Source organism: Salminus brasiliensis, chromosome 5 (genome assembly GCF_030463535.1).
Source record: "Salminus brasiliensis chromosome 5, fSalBra1.hap2, whole genome shotgun sequence".
Lineage (NCBI taxonomy): Eukaryota > Metazoa > Chordata > Actinopteri > Characiformes > Bryconidae > Salminus > Salminus brasiliensis.
Window position 1 is genome coordinate 27,973,590 of NC_132882.1, and position 16,804 is coordinate 27,990,393.

General features: G+C 41.0%; 1 protein-coding gene across 6 annotated transcripts in view; it reads right to left on the minus strand.

Annotated features, from left to right (window-relative positions):
* adgrb1a (adhesion G protein-coupled receptor B1a) overlaps positions 1 to 16,804 on the minus strand; it is a 138,260-nt gene that overhangs the window by 75,532 nt on the left and 45,924 nt on the right. The window lies entirely within an intron of this gene.

Genomic DNA, 16,804 nt, shown 5'->3' on the forward strand with positions numbered 1-16,804 from the left:
GCTGACAGCAGGGCAGAAAGAGTTGGACAAAGAGAAAGAGACCAGGTAGCATGAAGTTATACACGCATTCACACTCACCCAGCTCTTAATATCTTAAGTTAGTTATATGTAATGCATCTAAATAGCAGAGAAACAGCCATAAGCCCTAGAGCTGGAGGAATAATGCTTCACAACAGTGTTAGAAAGCAAAGAAAAGTCCATCACTTTCAATTCATACTTCTTAAGCTGTAAACACTGTCCTTGTGACACTGCTGACAGAGGACAAGAGTAGATGTGGTTTAAGAGAGCGGAAAAGAATAATATAAAGCAAAGGCAAATTCATTGATAAAACTGCCAAACTCTAACCCTAACCCTGGTCCTTATCCTAACCCTAACCTCAACCCAAAACCTTTTGCTTTTGATTTGATCATATAATTACACCATTCAGTTTTTTCATACCATGGTTTGGTTTCCATACATATTTTTTTTTAGAGTGCTGACATAAATAATGATGTATAGTGTTTCAAAAATATAACAATAAATACATTAAATATACTTTTAAACATGATACTCAACCCTCAATGCAATCTCAATTATTTTATGAAATGTCTTATGTCACATTATGAGTACTGTCATAAGCTAGTCATACATATATTCAAAAGTATTGCTTTATAAACACTTTATTCAATGATTATAAAGGTGTTCTGAAGCCCCTATATAGGTAAACTTCAAATAAAGCGTCACCTAATATTCTAAGGTGTCAAAAATTTGAAACAGTGGGTCATTTCTACTGTCTCTGTCAGTTCCTTTTTTTTGCCTGTTTGCCTAGAAACTAGTCTCGCATTTGCAACTCGCTCCTACGCCCTTGGTGGAATGGCACTGGAGAATTACATAAAGTGTGTGATGTCTAATGAATTTATTAGAGTGGATTTGAGCTTTAGCATTTTTGGTTTAATCACAAAGTATGCTCAATATGGTAGAACTCATATCATGGAACAACGTCCCACAAACATTACGTTTTATATCTGTGCACTTAATTTGTACTCTCACAAGCACTTACGCACTTACTCATTCACATACACACACACACATAGAAACACATGCAAACACGCACACGTGTGCAGACTATGCAGTCATCCCAGAGCAAAACTCTAAAAAGAGTTTTTTCCCTCTTAATTTAAATGAAACAAATTAAACTGCCATTTAAACGTTCCTGTCCACCAATGACGTTCCCCATTTTATGATCCATTATAAAAGCATAAGGAAGTGAGAATGGGTGCATAAATACCAGTAGAATGTGCCTGTGTGTCCTGCACTCTCATGAATGTTTAATAGCAGACGCTGCCGCCTGTCTGCTCCCACAGGCCCCGACAAATATGTATTAATCGGCATGAATAGAACATGAAGCTGGCCCACAACCAGGCAAAGACATTTTTAATTACTCACAAATCAATTGCGTGGGAGGTTGAGGGCTGATATCATAATGCACCCTCAATGACCATCGAGAGAGATACAGAGACAGAGAGAGAGAGAGGGAGAGATTGGGTACGTATGACACATGCATTTATTAATTTATTTGTTAAGTGCAGATTTAATGAGCGGTCATTAAGTATGAATCAATACATGTGATTTGATCCACTCCAAGAAGCCAAACATGCTGAGCTGCTGGTCATGGATCCTTGAAGCGAATGTGGAGAGATTACCGTTCAGAGCTGATCATCATCAGAGGGCAGTTTTCTAAAAGTACGGTCACATCTCAGCCGGGACTGAATGTGGACGATTCTCTGGAAGGTTAGAATCGTTCAGTATGTGGTCCTAATGCACAATTAGCAATCAGCTAATTTACAAATCCATGCATAGCATCTGCAAACATCCCATTAAACCCAATTAGACCTACATGTACCTGAAATACCTTTATTTAATCAAATATTTTGTATCCAAATGTTTGTGGACACCCCTTCTAATTAAGACGCACCCATTGCTGACATAGATGTGCAAATAGCAGTAGGATAGGACTCTCTGGAGCAGATAAACATGAACCTATTGGCACCAAGCCTAATGCTAGGTATGGCCTAGAGGGGTATAAAGCCCTCCCTTGAGCTGTGGAGCAGTGAATGTGTGTTCTCTGAAATGATGGAAGGTTTTTTTTTTTTATCTGATGGTTGATTCTCCGTTTAATACATTTGGAAAGAGTTGGGGAGTTAGGGATGAAGTGGGGTGGTGACCATCCAACATCCTGACCTCACTAATGCTCTAGTCGCTGAATGCAATCAAAGCCTCACAGCAATGCTCTGACTTCTAGCCTTCCCTGGACAGTAGAGACAGTTACTCCAACAAAGGCAGGATAAACTCTTTTTTAAACACTCTTAATTTCAGAAGAAACAACAATTAAGCAGGTGTCCCAATACTTTTGTCCATTTAGTGTGACAGAGATGTGTGAGTATGAAGAACATTTAAACTGGTAATAAAGGTTCTTTACACCTTTTCTTCCCCGTTTTGGTTTTGACCTTCTTCTGTTTACTGACTACATTTTTGCATTACTGCTTGGTTAATAAACACTTTTCTTAAGCAACAAGGCAAAACGTTCTGTTCAGACGTCTGGCATGAAAATACAGAATTTATTATATATTTTTTTTTATCTGCACCATGGAGAACATTTTAGTCATTAGTTTTCTGTGAGATAAAATGCTGACTTTGTGTGAATGGCAGTTTTTTTATCTGAAATTATATTATGTTTGTATTATGTTATATAATGTTTTTGAAAGGGAACCATGGTAATGGAGTTGTAGAATTTAGCTGCACAGTTCAGACGAATACTCTCAAAATATGACTTGTGCACTGTAGTCTACGCCAACTGTGTTTCCCTCTTTTAATGAATTGATGTAAATGGGAAGTGCAAACACTATCAAGCCAACATAAGGATACATTGTGAACTGATCCTTATTATTAGTGTTACCGACAGTGTCAACTAGGGCGTTTTCACACTTGCCCTGAAAACACGAGTCCGCACCCAGGACCGATTCTGGGCTTGTTTATTTTCACACAGAAGAATTCTGAAACTGTGGATCCATTACACAATTCCATACGCTGGACTCAAACACTCAAACAGCTCAGAAAGAACAGTGCTTTCTGGAGTCATGGCATTTCACCATGCAGGAACACCTTCAAACAAGGAGTCGTTGTCCTAGGAAAAGGTTTTTAGCCAAGTAGGTGATAAGTCGAAGCAGTCACGTAAGAAAATGAACCAATCACGCAGTCCCACCCACGGTGCCAGGAGTGGATAGCTTCCACGCTTTAAGTGAACCCCTAGATCACTGATTTCAGGAGGACCGGAGAACGGTGCTCTGGACCGCTCTCATGCTCGAAAACAGCTTTCACACTTGACCAAACGTACTAAACTCGTGGAGCAAGCAGTCCGGGGTCTAGGATAAAAACGCCCTTAGTTGTAGCAGCCAGCTCCAGGGAGGTTGTGCAGCCCATCTATTGTGCTCTTATAGAGCATGAAGACCATGATATCTTCTGTGAACATTTATAATCAATGAACATTTCATCTGATTAGGCCGACCTGCAGATCAGTGTTAATTTAGCCTAATGAGCACTGGGTAAATGTCATTTCAAAACCATGTCATTTATTAGCTTTCTTACCTGTTTATTAAACAAAGGGACCACTGGCCAATCTAACCGAACCTGAAGCTAGATCAGTGACTATTCAGCGCGCCCTCAGTTCGAAGCGATAGGCCTATTTGCTTTACTATGCTCTGCAGATGTTTTCTGGGATGTGATACTGTGAGGGGAAAGTGGCCTGTGGCTGTTAAACATGCACTGACAAGCAGCATCGATATCTATTTGTTTGCGCAGGATGAGCGATTAAAGGCCCGCTGTTTAGTTATGATGCTGGAATTGGCTTCGCTGCAGGCAAATTCACCTGCCACCCAGCATAATTGATCCCAATCCATAAACGGTACGGCCTTGAATGCACAACAAAACACCTAATCCATACAGCCCGCGACAATTATGAGCGAAAATGAACCTGAGCCACTCGCAAGCTGCAGCCACAACCTTGATTAGCCCCGTCCTCCAGCCACGCCCACGGTCAGACTGCTCTGCATCAACCAATGGCGAAAGGAGCCACAGCACAACACGGCCCAATCACATGCGGATTAGAGGAGCCGCTCTCGGGGGCTGTCATGGCTCCGCGGGGAGCTCTAACGAAGTCAAATCTGAGTGAAATAACCTTCAGCTTCTCTCCTGAATGATTTCAGACTTATTTAAAACAAATGGGCCTTATGAATAGAGAGAGAGGCGGCGAATATGGCGGGGACGAGGAGGGTAAGGCGTTGTGTCAAATGAAAGCTCTCGGGAGAAACGAGGGAGAGAGGCAGAGGGAGAGAAAGGGAGAGGGAGGGAGGAAAAAAAAAACTCCATTTGGAGATAAGATTCTCTCCTCTGGTGAAAAACGGCCGGAGAGTATGAACTTTTTTTTCGGCTCAGTAATCACAGACTCGCCGTGAAAAGAGAGCAAGAATAATGTAATGTTTTCTTTTTCGCCCCCAAGGACATTTTATTATGCCTTCAATAATTCACCAGCCTTCGCTTGTTCGGTGGGCGCTCCTGTAAAATTCCGGCTCTCCTCAATGGACAGTTTTACCATCTATAAACTTGTGCACCTCCATATTTCCCTCTGATGTCCGCTGCTCCTCCTCCATCCTCCTCCTCCTCATGTGTTCTCTATGCCGGACTGTGTGGCAATCTGTTTGTCACTTTGCACTGGAGTGTATTTGTCCGTCCTGCTTTAATGAGCCTCCTCCTCAAAGTCACCCCTGCTTCCTGTATGGTGTCTGGCAGGGGCCGAGAAGGGGTTCTGGTTACGGTTTAGGTTACACACACACACACACACACACACACACACACACACACACACACAAACACACACTCACTCACGCCTTGACTGATCTGATGGTGTCGATTCCACTGCATTGATTCTGCAGTCGTTGCAGTGATCACAATTGATTTGACTGATATAATGAATGGTATGGAGTCATTTTTGGATTCTCAAGGTATTTTCCAATATAAAAATTTTAACTCTGCTCTATTGGCGATTAATAAAATGTATCAATAAATCAATAATTGGTGCCAGCTTTCCAAATCATCTAAATGAATCAGTTTAAGTTCAAAGAATATTTTCCGAATGAATCATATTTTAAACAAAAAAAGCAATGCAAGGTTAGCCATATACACCCCAGCTGCACCACTGTTCATCCTAAACCACATGTTCCGACTACACCACCTGCTCCTTTTACACCACCTGTTCCCTCTGGACAGGCTGCTCCTAACACACTGAATGCTCCTACACCGCCTGGTCCTTTAACACTGTTTGCCTCTTCTGCACATGTTCCACCAGCGCCACCTAACCCTCTTACACCACCTGCTCCTTCAACACCACCTGCACTTCCTACACTACCTGCTCCTATTACACCGCCTGCTCCTATTACATCACATGCTCATACCACACCTATCTGCTTCTCCTATACCTCCTGCTCATTCTACACCACCTGCTTCTACTACACTGTCTGCTTCTTCTACACCACCTGCTCCTACGACACTGTCTGCTCAAATTATACTGCCTGCTCCTCCTAAACTATCCGCTCCTCCAACCCTACCTACCCTTCTTACACTACCTGCTCTTCCTTTACTACCTGCTCCTAATACCATGCCTGCCCCTGTTACACCACCTGCCCTTACTACATCACCTGCTCTTACTACACTGTCTGCTTCTCCTACACATCCTGCTCCTACTACACTTACTACTGCTCCATTACATGCTTCTTCAACTCCATCCTGCTCAAATTACATTGTCTCCTACTATGCTGCCTGCTTCTCCTACACTACATGCTCCCAGTACACCACCTGCATCTACGACACTGTCTGCTCAAATTATACTTTCTGCTTCTCCTACCCCTACCCGTCCTGCTCCTCCCACACCACATGCTCCTACTATACTGTCTGCTCCTTCTTTACTGCCTTCTTCTACTATGCCAACTGATCCTCCTACACCACCTCCTCCCCCTACACTTACTAATGCTACATAGCATGCTCCCTCAACTCCCCCTGCTCCTCCAACCCCACCTACCCATCCTACACTACCTGCTTATCCTATCCCTACCTGCGCCTACTACACTTTCTACTGTTCCATCACATGCTTCTCCAACTCCCTCCTGCTCAAACTACATTGTCTCCTACTATACCGCCTGCTTCTCCTCCACTACCTGCTTTCACTACACCACCTGCTCTCCTACACCACACGGCCTGCCCCTCCAACACTGCCTGCTCCTCTAACACCCCCCTGTTCCTTCTACATTTTAAAAGAATTTCAACAGCGCATCCCAACATTTAATTCATACTGGTACGTTTGTTTCCTTGTTTACTAGCGAGAACTGAAATCTTCCACACAAGTGAAACTCTAGAATTAGACATTACATTGTAGATATTGGAATGGCAAATTCAGTTCAATTTCTAATTTCAGAAAGCTTCTATTAAAAGCTAGAATGGCTGTCATATGTAAGACCTAATGTGTTCACAAGGATGTGTGTGTGTGTGTGTGTGTGTGTGAGTGTGGGCAGAGCGGAGGAGTGAGATGTATGAGAAGCTCCATCATACGGCTAGTGCTGACACCCAGAGGACAGACGCAGTCTACTGCACACACAATCACACACACACACAGACACACGCACACACACTGTCAGTGCAGAACGGGAGACCACGCAAGCAGCTGAGAGAGAGGGAGAGATAGAGAGAGAGAGAGAGAGAGAGAGAGAGGGCGGTGAAGTGGGTGCAGGCAGTGATATGATGGGAAAAGAAAAGAGAAAGAGAATGAATTAGAGAAGGCTACTCTGGATGAAATGGAAAAAAAAAAAAAAACGGAGAGAATGAATAAGAGAACACAAAAACACAACCCATCGCCCTCATCCCGTCTTATTCCTATAAGAAATTCCTTTGAGTGGATTTCCTCTTTTCCTGTAAAAAGATAAAGTAGGAAATAAACTATATTTTCATTTTTTCATCTCCCTCTGGAAGATGCTGAATAAACGACACCTCTCTCTCTCTCTCTCTCTCTTTTCTCTCTATGACTCTCATTTTCTATCTATGACTCTCTTTTTCTCTCCCTTTATGTTTTTTTCTCTCTTTCTCTCTTTCTTTTCTGTCTCTCTCGATCACTCTACCTCTATTACTTTCTTTCTCACTCTTTGCAACAGAATCTCATAAAAATTGTACATATACCACTAAAGTGCCCCCCAACACATTCATAAAATATGCACACACCAAAAAAAAAAAAAAAAAAATCACAAGGAGCTCCCGTCCACTGGTGGCACTGTTTTACCAAGGATTCTGCTTTTCTCCGTTATGGAGCTTCTACAACAAGAACCAATAGGCGAAATCTCCTGCAGAAACGGTACGACTTTCACATTCTACTATGGTCATGTTCAGGGTTAGGGTAAGTGGGTGAGGGTTCAGTTATGTAAGGTTATGGTAAAGCTTAAGGTTCGGGTTAGGGTTTGGGTAACAGTTTAAATTAAATGTAGGTTATGGCTAAGGTTAAGGTTAGGATAACGGTTAGGTTACGGTTAGGATAACGGTTAGGTTACGGTTAGGATTCAGTTAGGTTATGGTTAAGGGTTAGGTTAAGTTTAACCTACGTTTATGTTACAATTAGGTTTAGTAGATTAAGTTTAGGTTAGGTTTAAGGTTAGAATTAAGTTTAGGTGTAGTAGATTAAGTTTAGTATAAGGTTAGAATTAGGTTTAAGTGTAGTAGATTAAGTTCAGGTTAAAGTTTAGGTGTATTAGGTTAAGTTTAGGTTTGGTTAAGATTAGAATTAGGTTTAGGTGTAGTAGATTAAGTTCAGGTTAAAGTTTAGGTGTAGTAGATTAAGTTTAGGTTAGATTAATGATAGAATTAGGTTTAGGCATAGATTAAGCTTAGTTTAAGGTGTAAGGTTAGAATTAGGTTTAGGATTAGTATGTTACATTTAGGTTGAGGTGTAGGTTAGATTAATCTTTAAGTTAAAGTTATTTTTTGTTTAGGTGTAGGAGATTATGTTTAGGTATGGTTTAAGTTAAAAAATAAGATTAGGTGTAAAAGATTAAGTTTAGTTTTAGGTTTAAAATAAGAATTGGGTTTAGGTGTAGTAGATTACGTTTAGGTTAGGTTAATGATAGAATTAGGTTAAGGCATAGATTAAGTTTAGTTTTAGGTTTAAGGTAAGAATTATGCTTAGGTATAGTAGATTAAGCTTAGGTTTAGGTTTAAAATTAAGTTTATGTGTAGTAGATTAAGTTTAGGTTAGGTTAAGGTTAGAATGAGAAGGTTTAGGTTTAAGGTGTAAGTTTAGGAAATAAAATTTCACTGGTTGCTTTGTAACATTTTTGTGTGTCTGGGTTGTGTCAGTAATTTGTGGGAATTTACTACAGTAAAACTATATTAAGGATAGATTGTACAAATAGTGTCCTGAAATAGTCTTTCAGTCACATGTGTACAAATTCCTCTTGAGACCAGTATTTATTTCCATATTTCACTTTTTATCTCTGTCGCTTTGTGTCCTTTGTTCTCTTTATTTCTCCCTCAACTCTCTTTTTCCACCTTTTTCTATCTCTCACTCTGTCTCTTTGTCTGTTTTTATCTACTTTGCTCTTTTTCTATCTTTTTTTCTCTATATATTTGTCTTTATTTTTGTTTTCTCTCTCGTTTTCTCTCTCGCTTGTCACTTGATTTGTCCCTCTTTGTTTCTCTCGCAGTTATCTCTCTCTCTCTCTCTCTCTCTCTCTCTCTCTCTCTCTCTCTCTCTCTTTCTTGCACGTGCCCTCTCATGCTGTCTCTCTCTCTCTGTGTGTGACTTTGCTGGCGAAAGCTCACAGGTCTAATCCACTGTTTTCTCTGTGTTTGTGCCCGCAGTCTCTATCCTGCTCAGGATAAATATTTGAACAGCTGCACTCACACAATCGCATCCCATCGATTAATCTCACTCCAGGGGCAGGAAGCACGGCTTAGGTTCTGCTCCCATCCACCACACACAGCTCAAACTTACATACTGCACGGCTCAAACTTACCCTCCACCATCCTTCACAACTTTCTTACACTCCATCCACACACTGCGTACCACACTGCGTAATGCATCCTCCTCATAACCCTCAATCAAACCTAACTAATGCACCTTATCAGCGGCACATTCAGAGACTTCCTTTTACTGTAATTGTCTGTACAACATTTTTTAATGAATTATTCAGTGAAGGTGAATTTTAAAGAACGGCATTTGTGAATTAAGCTGTGAATTTGCATAACTCCCCCTGTCAGAGATTTGTTTTTTTTCTGAGGAAAAAATATGTGGTAAATTCTTCAGTGTGGTGGTGTGAGAGCCGTTGTGACACTGGAAAACGTCAGGATGAGCAAATGTAACTAGAACAGTTGCACTTCTGTGTTGAAACTGTGGATAAAACGTCATTAGAAAAGCTCTGTCTAGACTTTCTTTCAAGTATAATTTAGATTTCTGCTCTTGTCTTTAAACATCATGAAATTTAGTAACTACCTAATATTTTTGGTCTTGTAAGTGAACTTCAGGTTAAATGGCCCATATTTAACTGGGGTTTCCTCCTCAATTATCCAACTGTCCCCCTATCACATGTAATGCTCCCAACACTGGAAGGGTGAGGACTGACACATGCCTCCTCCGACACATGTGCAACCAGCCACCACCTTTTTTTGAACCGATGCCGATACCAATGCACTCTCAAAGCAACCGGATACTCAGCTCTGATGTATCAGGTAACAGAAGCCATCCACCCTTCTGGAAAGCAAGGCCTATTGTGCTCTCCATGGCTCTGGCTGCTAATGCCAGCTCTATGCACTGTAAATGGGCCTTTGGATAGAACTGTATTTAGCCTCAAAGTTCCAAAACCCTTCAACTATTATGTAAGAGCCTTGACTTTGTATACTTACATTATAAACTGTAGGTAACGTGGTGTAGGTAACCGAAGGCCGGGAAGGATACATCAGTTTTGTCCTCCAAACCGCTCTGAACGTAGGCTGCATTTCTGGGCTATTATCGAAGGTCCTTCGGTACTTTGAAATAGCGGGCAGAAAAATGCAGCCTACCTCTGCGACATCAAGGGACAACTTAAAATACTCAAAAAATGCATTATTTGGCACCAGCTCTCTTTTCTTTTTAAAGAAAACAGTGAAGCATACAATTAATTAGCGGTGGTAATCAACACCACACAACCGCTACGCAATAAAAGTAAAAAATGCTGAACTATTGCTTAAAATCCACAAAACAGTATGAAAAAGTTGGGCCTAGCTTTAGTTGGGCCTACAACCCTGAGTCTGTTATTGCTAGCACAGGTTCTAGTTAGTTTCTGATTAGTACAATTCTAAAAACAAGACCTGAACTGATCTCCTCAGATAACCTGACTTGTTCAGCTACGACACCAGATCAAGCAAACTGTGCAAATTTTGTACCAAATGTTTTGAGTGTAAACAAATGACCTGATGCTACTACTTTTCAGTGTACAGAGCTGCCATCAGCTGCCTTTGCTGGAGTTGTGTGTCGAAGGAGGTATGTGTCAGTCTTCACCCTTCCATCGTCGGGAGCATTACATGTATTGGGGTAACTAACGAGTGAATTGGATAAAATTTGTGGAGGAAAACACACACGATAACCTAAGCTCTTATTTTGCCGGTGAGAGAGTTTCTCTTCTTTGTAAACCAAAAATCTGTTATTGACTGAGCAACTGGCAAACATTCATCAAGAGCGGTGAGGTGGAATATTAATGAGAATGGAGGCAAACAGATAAAAAAAGTATGATAGCAATAAAAACAGGTATTTGGTGGAGCATTCTTTGGTTGCAGGGGTGGGTCAGGCACGGCGACATTTCAATTTCGAAGATGGATGCCTCTCCTCAGCAGAAATGAAAAGGAAAAATCAGCTGAAAATCAAAAGCACCTTCACTAAAGGGATCAGACTGGTCTCCTACGTTCCACGGGCCAGAGATGAGTAGCAAAATAACAGGCTTTTCTTCTTTTTTTCCACACACATCGATCTTCAGCGGAGCAATATTTGCTGATAAGAACACACACACACACACACACACACACAAACAAACACACACACCGTAATACATCCTCTTTAGCTTACAGAACATGCATTTGTGCACCAACTGCTGTTGGGATGTGAAACGGAATAGCTGCTGAGAGTGGAATTTCAGTCCTGGCTGATATCCACCTAATCTCAGCCTTTATTCTTCATCTACACAGCAAGTGCTACATTGCACATTTCAGTGCAGTATACGGTATCTTTTATCTCGCAGTACGGAAAGATTAGCCTAAGACAGAAAAAGAAAAAACAGATGAGAAAAGCTAACAAGTCCCTTAGCAAACAGGTGGCTTGATCAAAACATAAACATCATAAACACATTTCAGACGTTTTGCCCCATAATATTACAAACAGATTTGTCATTACTTTTTAAAATACAACAGTTAATGTAGCCTAGTATAAAAACATGGTTTCAAAAGCAGTCTATAAGTGCATTTGCATGTTTGTATATTTAGCCAATAGCTGTTTAGCTCCAGCCACTCACGGTAAAGTAAAAAAGAATGTGTTTTAGCCTGGGCTGGTTTTGAAAAAGACAAAATACAATGTAGTTACAGTCCGTTTAAAAATGGCCATGTAAAAATAAAATAAAAGTGTTTTTGCTACACAACCCACATAAATGTAATAAGTGGACCCATAGGAATGAAAAAAGGGTGAGGGGGTGGTGGTATGGGGCTACCTATAAAAAGTGCATAAATAAAAAAAAAATTATGCAATTATGAGCAACTATTAAAAAGCAATAATGTAATGAATCACACTGATATCCCTTTATAAAAAAATAACGAATTCTGCTTGCCATGAGAAGAAAATGAGGTCTGCTCCTTAATAAATGAGTCACCATGGACAGTTCCCTTGAGAAAAGAGCATGTGATAGGGACACATATTCGCAGTCTACACAAGTTACAATACACTAAACACTGCAACATACTAACACTCATTAAACATGGGCACCTCTAAGCAACTGTCTAAAGATCTGAAGTATTTGATACTCACAAGGCAGGAACAGGGTTTGAGAAGATGTGATGCCAAGTGTTACCATAAGCCATAAGTTGGCTAATGGTTTCTACAGTGTGGACTGTTTGAGAACATTCAAGAAAAGGCAGTTCTGTGGAGGACTGCTCATATGCTGGTAAGACTAGTACTGGTAAAACCTCCATTTGTCTACCAAGAACCTGCATGAACCTTCATTAAGGAGTTATAACAAGGAGACCTGTAACTGCTGCTATTTAAAGTTTGCTACAGAGCACCTGGAGAAGCCATATGAGTTTTGGAAATTAGTGCTGTGGTCAGAATCGAACTCCACAATTTCATGAAAAGAACATCTCGTCAACTGTGAACTCTAACTGTGTAACCATACACAGTACAATCGATGAAATGCATAAGTATACGATGTTACATAAGCCCATATACAGTAGGTACAAGCATTATCTTCCTTAAGATCATAACTTGTTGACATGAAAAACTCCAGTAAAAAATTTTCACAGATACGGGAAAATGAAAATATTCATAACAGAGATTCACCAGTCGGCCAAAACATTAGGACTGAATGAGTAAGTACTACTGTGTAAGTCCCGCTTGTGTCGCCACAACAGATCTGACATTGGCAAGACCTCCTAGGCATCCTGTGGTATCTGGAACCACAATGTTGTATCCTTTCAGTTTTCTAAGTTGTGAGGTGGGGCCTCCATGGATCGCATCAATGAGCCCATGACCAGGTATTCTGGTTAACCGGTTGTCCTTTCTTAAACTACTTTAGGTAGGTACTGACCACTGCCTGATATTTTGGAGACGCTCTGACACGGTCGTCTAGCCATGACTGTTCATGGGCTGCCTAATATATCCCACCTCTTGACAGATCACACTGTAGATGAAGATAATCAATGTGGTGCTAATGCTATGGCTGATCAGTGTAGTAAGTGAAATCACATTAGGGCAGAGTCTTGGACTAAGAAAGATGCACCCCCCCTGCAACCCCGCTGGTTACAATGCACTGAATATCTAAAGTACGTAAGTGTGTAAATGAGTAAGTAAGAAAGTAATTAAGTAAGATATTTTTCAATGCCATTGTAGTTCTCTGGAAAGTCTGTATAATTAGCTAATTAAATTCAACAGGATATTTGTAGACAACGTTTCTACAGCTTTGATGTTTTGGGGGTAGACGGCACCAGCAAGCTGGAAGCAGCCCACATTGTGTAGAAAGAGGTGTGATGAGGTGAGATTTGCTGCCGGGAGACACACCTTCTCCTTTCTGATTTGTCACGCATGACTCCCACAGCCAATCAGACGCGCTCCATTTATTTCCACACTGAAATCGTACCTAATCCAGGCATCATTGTGGAACCCATGATGGCAGGAATCCAAATGACTTCAAAGGCAGCAACAGAGAGAGTGAGGTGAGCAGCTGACCGAGTGTGTGTGTCAGTTAAAGAGAGAGGCAGTCAGGCAGCCACACAGTCGGGTATCAAAACACAGAGAAGGGCAACGGAATCTAATGTGCTGTCCCTCAGCTGGCAGGGAGGTTGGCAAAAGTACTTTCCAAACTGGATTAGTTTCACCAGAGGAGGTTCCACGATGTAATCTGTAAGGGATTTGACTTGCTGATTTCTGCAGGATAAAGTATCTGTGTAATTTCCCCCGAATTACCACTAGGGGTGCAATGATACAAATATTTTCAGATCTTCAGGACTGAGGTCAAGATTTTCCTACAATTATCACTACTGTAGGAGATAAAAATGTCTAATTCTCTGACTCATATTGACCTGGCTGGCTTTTAACAAAAGGCTGCCCCTATTAAAATATGTGTACTGTCCTTAAAAGTCAGGTTGATGTCAGGAAACTAAGTTAACTGAGCTCTAGCAATTCTCCTAGCAGCTTGTTGATGGCTACCGAAATCATTCTAGTCTGGGTGCGATTTGGTAAGGGACATAATCGAATATTAGGTGTGCTGGATGTATATTAATGGCCTTTTTCTATTGAAGATTTATATATCTTTACATCGTCACTCATTTTGCCCAACAGTTGAAAGAAATCACTGAAAATCACTTGCTTATGTGGAAAAGTGCCAGTTTCACTTTACACATTTCTATCTTCATGATTGATGATGAAAGCATTATACCTAATTAATGTATTATGCTACTCTAAGCTTACTTCTACAGGTTTGGTTTACTCCCAGTGTTAATTTACAGAGATTCTGGATACTCAGTAAAATTGTGACCACTTTAATGTATGATTGCAAGTACAAACAACCTCACTTTAAGACAATAGGACATTTGTTGGGCTTAGACATTTGTATTTTTGCCTCCAGACACCACCACAATGGAGCTGAATTGAAGCCATAAAAAGTAATTGGACAAGTGACTGATGAGCAGTTTCATAGCAAGCAGTTTCATGCATTGTTATTTTGTGACAGATTAAGGAAATACATGTTTGGAGTAGATTTGAGTGGTTGAATTTGTATTTGGTAGCTGTTTGTGAAAACTCTTAATTTACAGTCTAAAGAGGCCAACATTAGAAAAAGCCTATCAGCAAGATAGCAGAAACATTAGAAATGGCCATATCAACAACTTGCTACATTAAAAAAAGAAGGAATGCACTGGGGAGGCCACAGCTTTAGTAGATGAATGCAAAATCCGTTCCTTCAATATCTAGTCAAGTCTAGAACACATTTGAGGAGATTTAAAAGTGAGGTGTTTCACTGTCAATGTTACAGTACAATTCAGCGACGCTTTCTTGAATGTAAAATCTGTAAATCTGCTTGTTACTTCAAGATGCTAACCACTGATAACGTTCAAGTTTTAAAAGATCAGATTAAACTAATAGAAAACATCTAAAACTGATCTCTATGAACCGACGAAACAGAGAGTAACTTGAGTATGGTTAATGATCTGAAACAATACAACGTAACCTGTCAAACATGGTGGTGGCACTGTTATGGCATTGGTATGGATGGCCGCCAATGGAACGCCAATGGAGTCGGTGGTGTTTATTGATGGTGCGACTGCTGCTAGAAGTAGCAGGATGAACTCTGAAGTGGACAGAGTAATACTTTCTGCTCATCATATGATAGTCCGATCAAAATGAAACAAATAAATGATAGGATGGAACTTCACAATGCAGATGGATCATGACTCAAAACATACCACGGAATCCCAAAGTGTGTCAGTCTCCAAATATTTATGAACCTGAATTTATTTATGTATATTTTCTTGGTAGTTATTCCAAAGCTGGTGTGGTGTCCCTCCTTCCCAGATTGGCATAACTCACCAAACCTAATGGAACCAGTACCGGGCCCAAGAGATAAAGATGACAGCCAGCCTACATCTGACGCATTCTGGGCAAGTTTGAGCTCTTTTCACACAGATTTCACACAAGAAATTACTTCATGAATTGCTTCATAAGTCTATGGTGTAAAAGGTCTATTCAAATTAACTTGTAAAAGTACACATGAAATTGCTCCTGGATCTCCTTGGAAAAGATTTGAATAACAGCACTTCCCAGGTAAAAAATTGCTCCAGCTCAAACAGGACTTCTATCATACTGTACCAGAGTATCCCTGTCCTCTTTGCTAGCATTAATGCCTGTGTTCCTTTGGAAACCACTTGGACTCTGTTTATATGCTGGAGTGGAGGAATACATTAGGCGTTCCTACAGGGCCACTTGTAGGGCCTTTCTGTTTAAGTGAAGAGTTTTAATAGATGAATAACTCCAAACCCCCATCTAAGCTTTCAGCCCTCTGTGTCTCTCTCACACTGTCTCTCTCTCTCTCTCTCTCTCTCTCTCTCTCTCTCTCGCACACACACACCCTCATGCACTCTCTCTCACTTTTGTTTCCTTTTACTCTTTGTCTCTTAGGGCTCCTTAGTGATGGTTGCATGTGTGTATGTCTCTTGTCCATGTCTCTTGTCCAAACTGTGGATCAGAGCTGTGATTCTGACTCACATACAGAGGTCACAGCCAGGCCAAGCCAAGTCTTGCCCACCTTACTTATACACACACACACATATATATATATATATATATATATATATATATATATATCTCACATACACACACACACATACACAGCAGAGCTCTTGTGCAGGTCTGTGTGAGAGAGGGGAGGGGACATGTGTTCACTAATGAGCTACTCTCCAGGACTCTCCAGGGCCTATTTGGTAGGACTCAGCGCTGCCTCGAGTGCTGTGTATGTGTGTGTGTGAACAGGCGGCTCCTCTGACTGTGCTCACCTCTGATTGTCAATCCTTGGGTAGAGAGAACCCTTTAGGAGAAGAGAGAGAGAGATTTATAACCTGACAGATACAAAGACAATTCGTCTTCATTCAGCCATTCACTGGCACTGAGGACATGCTGGTGCAGGAGCACTTCAGTCTGGCTTTTAATCAGGCTCAGACACAGCCTCACAGCTTGAACCAGCACATACTAGAGGTAGCTCTTTGTATTACAGCCGTGTAGTGTAGTTGTGAAGCCGTGTAGTGTCACCTATGTTTTGGGATTTTATCTATTTGTACAGTAGGGCTTCATCCTATCAGTTTAACCCTTTAGCAAGTATGGTCCCACCAGTTGGATTTCCCACGGCTGGTCCCTGGTTGATACAGTCTCACCCATGGGAATGAAATGTTCATTTTCCACATCATTTCCACAAATGTTCATTTCCACAAATGTTCCACATCTAACCAGCATCTCCCG